Genomic DNA, 6000 nt, shown 5'->3' on the forward strand with positions numbered 1-6000 from the left:
CATTAGAGATCATGTGTCTAAAGGGAATATCAAACTTAATTATATTGAATCCAAATCTAACTTGACAGATATTTTTACTAAACATTTACCTGAAGCAGAATTTAGTAATCTAAGAAGACAATTAGGGTTATGTTTTATAGAATAGGTTTGTTTGTTTTGGAAATTATTATTTAGTTTATCTTTCAAAATTATTTTTGTAAAAATTCCCTTTCAAATTTTTAGTTTTCAAAATTTCTTTCAAATTATTTTAAATTTTCTGGAGTAGCTTACGATCTACCGTAGAATTGCATGATCATATAGACCTAGGAGCCAGCATCTCACAAGCACAATAGGATCCCTTGTTTGATAACTTAGAATGGGTGAGATGCTTAGGTCTTAGCCCTAGATTTCAGATGCTTATGTCAGTTCATCGCTATAAATCTGGGCTTTAAAACAACATACATGAATCAATTTGGGTTAACTAACCGGTAAAAACCCAGTTAGTACTAAATACTCAAATTGACCAACCTAAGTCATTTGCTACTATCTTGTGATAGTTAGCCTTGAACAAAGGTTGGACATTTCATCATAAGGATGATTTTTCCTTAGTTTTTCTATACCCATGCTTGGACTTTTAGGAATTTGTCAAGTTTAGGGGGAGCTTCAAAACAAGATTTTTTAAGCTCATATTATTTTTACATCAATTTATTTTCAAAATATTTTTTAAAAAATTCATTCTTCTTTTCAAAATATTATTTTTCAAAAATTCATTCTTTTCAAAATATTCTTTTTAAAATATTATTTTCAAAATTCAAAAGTTTTTTAAATGTTTTTCAAAATTCATTCTTTTTCAAAATATTTTTTTTCAAAATGTTTTTCAAAATTCAAAATATAATTTTTCAAAATGTTGTTCAAAATTTATTCTTTTCAAAATATAAAATTTCAAATGTTTTTAATTTTCAAAATATCTTTCAAATTTTATTCTTTTCAACATATAATTTTTAGATATTTTCAAAATATTTCTTGACTTAGTAAATTTTTTAGTAATATTTTTCAAAATATTATTCAAACTTAGTATTATGTTTAAATTCTTTGATAATTCTATTCAAAATTTACTTGTTTTTTGTTCTGCCCCTATTTTTGATGTGTGTCAAAGGGGGAGAGATAGTGAATTTAGGGGGAGTTATTTATCTCAGGGGGAGAAAAATTACTTGTTTATTTACTTGTTGTATATTTTAACTTAACTTTGAATCTTGGTTGTCAAACTTCAAAAAGGGGGAGATTGTTGGTGCAAGCTGCACCAGAATCAAACCTGAGTTTTGATGTTGTCAAAGGTTCAAGTTAAGTCTTGTTGTGATCTAACAAGTTAACTGAGTGTGCAGGATGTTTACTCAACCGAGAAAGCCCTAGCTGGAGGCTAGGCGTAGAAATCTTAGCAAATCGTGGAACCCAGGTGCAAATCCAAGCAGGTCAAGGGGACCCAATGCTTGGTGGTATGATCGAGAGGTCTAGAGGGCCGAAGATCGAAGGAAAAGTCCTGGGGAGCCGATTAAGGCTGAGTGAAAAGTCCAAACAAGATCTGGAGGATCAAAGTTTGGCAGGTCGGTTGAGGTAAACAAACTGAAGGAGCGACTGTGAGATCGAGTTCCAGAAGGGAACAACCCTAGGTCGCTGATCCAACTGAAGAAATCGGGAAGGTTTCCAAGTTGAGATCAAAAACAGTTCTACTGTTCTTTTATTACTCATTCATTATTATGTTGTGTGCTGATATCTATGTTGCAGGAAGTTTTTGTTCTAACACTGTGCTACAGGTCAGACTGGACCGGTCGATCGAACCAGCAGTTCAGTCGACCGAACAAAGCATAACAGACAAAATCAGAAAGCAAACAGCTCAGACCATATCAAAATCAAAGTCCGATCAAAGCTTGATCGGTCAATCGAAAAGTAAGATCGGTCGACCGATCCCTGGTGACTCAGCACAGACCAAGTTAACAAACATTGATCAGCAGAAAAAGAAAAAAAGGCTGATCGGTCGACCGAACCAAAGGATCGGTCGACCGATCCAATTAGCATTAAACATCATTAAATGAAGATCTCAGCTAATTGTGACGAACAGGGAAAAGATCCTGTTCGGTCGACCAAAAGGCATGATCGGTCGACCGAACTATTGAAAGCCAGTAAATGCAAAAGATCGAGCCAGCTTCGAACTACAGCCAGGAAGGAAGGGAGCGGGTTCGGTCGACCGAAAAGTGGGATCGGTCGACCGAACCTCCAGTACATCTATAAAAGCAGGCTCGAAGTCAGAGGCAGAATACAACTTTTCGAATCAATTCTGGTGCTCTTCTGCAAGCTGCTCACGCCTACGATTTCAGCAAGCAACTTCATTAGGGCCGACTAAGCGTCGTCTTTCAAATCTTATTGTCGGTATATTTATTTTATATTGCACTTAATTTGCATAAGATAGTAGGTGTGTTACTATCTTAACATTCTTGTATCTGTACGATTCGCTTCTTTCCGAGGACTTCGGAAAGAAGATTTTTAGTGCTTTGCCCATCGGTGCAGTCAAGGACTGCGGACCTTCGAGTAGGAGTCGAGCTAGACTCCGAACGAAGTAAAATACTTTGTCTCCTTTTTATTTCCGCTGCATGACTTTGTTTTGAAAGAAAAGAATAGTTTTAAAAAAGCGCGATATTCACCCCTCCCCCTTCTATCGCTCCAAACGATCTATCAACTTGGACTTCCTGCCTAGCTTCCACGATCTGGTAAGACTTTCTCAGTTGAATAAATATCCTGCACACTTAATTAACTTGTTAGATCACAACAAGACTTAACTTGAACCTTTAACAACATCAAAATTCAGGTTCGATTCTAGTGCACCTTGCACCAACACATTCTTCACGCTTCGATTGATGATCTAAAACTATTTCAACCCTCTCCTTCATCTCTGGAAGCATAGGATTGGATCCGAAGATTTCTCATTACCTTGGCTAAGCTTTTCTCCCTCTTCTTCTTAGATTGGGTTTTAAGCTTGCAATTTCCATGTCTTTGGATTTATCACCTATTGTTATGGAGTAGATTCATTTGTTCTAGGATTAAGGGAGTAGTTGTGATATGTAATTGATGTAGCCTCTTTGAATTTTCCAATTACCTATCAGTATGACATGTTTATGTCTTGTATATATTTGATTAAACGTGTATGTAAAGTATTTGAACTTAGATCTCATGTTTGATTGGATAATTGTATTGACTTGTTCGCCCTATAAACGGGATGCTTGAAAACATATGATCGAGGACCCTAGTGACAAGGATATCCCTTTAACCGGACATTTATAGTATTACCTTGAAAGGGAAGATAATTCTCTATGAGAAATCATTGAATTAAGCTTAATGGGTCATTTATAGTCCTATGTTAGTGAGTGTCTTGCGTATCCTAGTGAACATATGACCAAGGGGCACTAGTGACAAGGGTATCCCTTTCACTGGACTTCCTAGGTAACCATTTCTACTCAGTAGAATTGGATACCAATAGAGATAACACTCCGACATGACTGTCGTAGGATAGTGTTGATATTAAGTTAAACTTCTTACATGCGCATAAGGGTAGAGGAGGGGTTATAGGTAATTCTTAGTACATTAATTAGTATTACAACGAAACTGAACTCCTAGAACACTTTCCTAGACCAAGTTTCTTCAACCAACTCTCTCTTCTCTTTACTTGTTTCTTGCCTTATTGTGTATAAATTCATAACTTTCGATTCACTATGCTAAGTCTCTAGTGTTTGTACCCAATCCCTATGGGTTAGATATCTTTTATTACTGATGACATAATCGTGTACTTGTGGTAACATAACAGCATACTAAGTTACGAGTACCATTAGACCAACTATACACATTTATCTTCAAAGGGCTAGAGTAGAATCTAGGAAAAGAATTGAAGGGCTTCAACTTACAAGGTGAGCAACTTCTGCATTTCATCTTACTCTTCTTCCTTGTTTATCGATGCCTATACCTTCCATTTCCTGTTCAACTATTATATCATGAAAAAGATTTTAAAACATTGTTTTGAGTTTCAACGGTGTTGATTGTGGTTTAGGTTTGAGAACTCAGGAGAAAGAAATGTTTTCATGGTAGATTATGGTAATATGGAAGCAAAAATCTACTGATTAGATTGGGAGGAAGTCTTGTGGGGGTTTGAGAGAGTAAATCATGGGTTCTTTGTCTAATGCCAGAGATTTCTTTCTTCTTGATTCTTAAATCAAGAGTAATTTCTCTTCGTAAACTTATGCAAGCAGTCGTCATTCTGAAAACCTATTTTCACCGTTATATCTCTTTCTACATCTTGGCACAAATAATGTTAAATTAGTGAATTCTAGTTCTAAATCCTCCAATTGTATTGGAGCAAAAGGTGATAACGCTCACCCGAGGTTGTCCAGTATCATCGGCCCCTCGACTAGATACAGGCAGGTAAATCAAATGCGAGGGGGAGGGGTATTTTTATCCTTACACAGCGACCCTTCGCATAGAGGAGATCAAACTTCCAATAAGATATTCTGTATTAATTGGGAATTGACTTCAAGACCTATTGAAGCAACCACCTATGTAGTTATCAACTGTACCAACTCGTGGAGACAAAATCCTCAGTTCATTTGTAACTATAAAAGTTTGTGTTAATTATTATCTTCTGTATTGATATATCCTCTGGTCATGGGCTTATTTTTCAAATTCTCTGGAAGATTAAATAATTATTAGATCTATCCTGATGAAAATTATTTAAAATGATTGACGTTACAAATCGATCTTATTGGCTTATGATTTTTCTGATGAAAATTCAATAATTTCCTAAAACATCAGGGAAAATATGAAATTTGGTATAAATATTAATAACCAATTGTTGAAACGGTTTCATCATCACAATTGCTTTTTAAGAAATTCTAATTTTTAAGTTTGAATAATCTATTTATTTGATTGAAAAGAGAGAGAAAGGTGGCTTTCTTCTCCCTTCACTCTTCCCTTTCTATATTAATTCTTAAATCTAATTGGCAGCCCTTTTTCTCTACCTTTACTATTTTCTCTCCTCTTTCGAGTCAACAAGGCTATAATGTTATAATAGGATATTCATATTTATATAGTGTATGATGGTAGGGTCGGACAACAGACGTGGTTAGAAGTTAAGCTCATGTCATAGTCAGAAGTCAAGCTTACGAGGAAGTCAAAAGTCAAGCTCACATGGCGATTAGAAGTCAAGTCTACGTGGTGGTCGAAAGTCCGGCCTACGTGGAGGTCAAAAGTCTGGCCTACGTGGGGTGCAAAGGGCCAAGTTACAGGATGGACCTGGTCAGACACAAGTGGCCTTCCAGAGTTATGCCTACATGTCAAGTAGGTGTCAAGTAGAAACTCGGAAGGTAAGACCTACAAGTCAGGGTTTACAGACTCGCGACACAGGAGATACACGAACTAAAGCGTACGTACAAGTTGAGAGATGCAAACCAAGGATGGCAGGTCAGGATTTACGGACTCGTGATACGGGAGATACAAGGACTAAAGCGTACAGGTCGGGATATGCAAACCAAGGATGGCAGGTCAGGATTTACGGACTCGCGACACAGGAGATACACGGACAAAGCGTACAGGTCAGGATATGCAAACCAAGGATTGCAGGTCAGGATTTACAGAATCACGACACAAGAGATATAAGGACTAAAGCGTACAGGTCGGGATATACAAACCAAGGATGGCAGGTCAGGATTTACGGACTCGCGACACAGGAGATACGAGGACTAAAGCGTACAGGTTGGGATATGCAAACCAAGGATGACAGGTCAGGATTTACGGACTCGCGATATAGGAGATACGAGGACTAAAGCGTACAGGTCGGGATAGTCAAACCAAGGGTAACATGTCAAGACTTACGGACTTGCGGAACAAGATACACGGATAGAGCACATAGGTCGGGATAGACGAACCAAGACTCGCAAAGCAGGATACGTGGAGCCAAGACATGGGTCAAGCTATGTTGAAGAA

This window comes from Zingiber officinale, chromosome 10A (assembly GCF_018446385.1).
Source record: "Zingiber officinale cultivar Zhangliang chromosome 10A, Zo_v1.1, whole genome shotgun sequence".
In the NCBI taxonomy this organism is placed as follows: domain Eukaryota; kingdom Viridiplantae; phylum Streptophyta; class Magnoliopsida; order Zingiberales; family Zingiberaceae; genus Zingiber; species Zingiber officinale.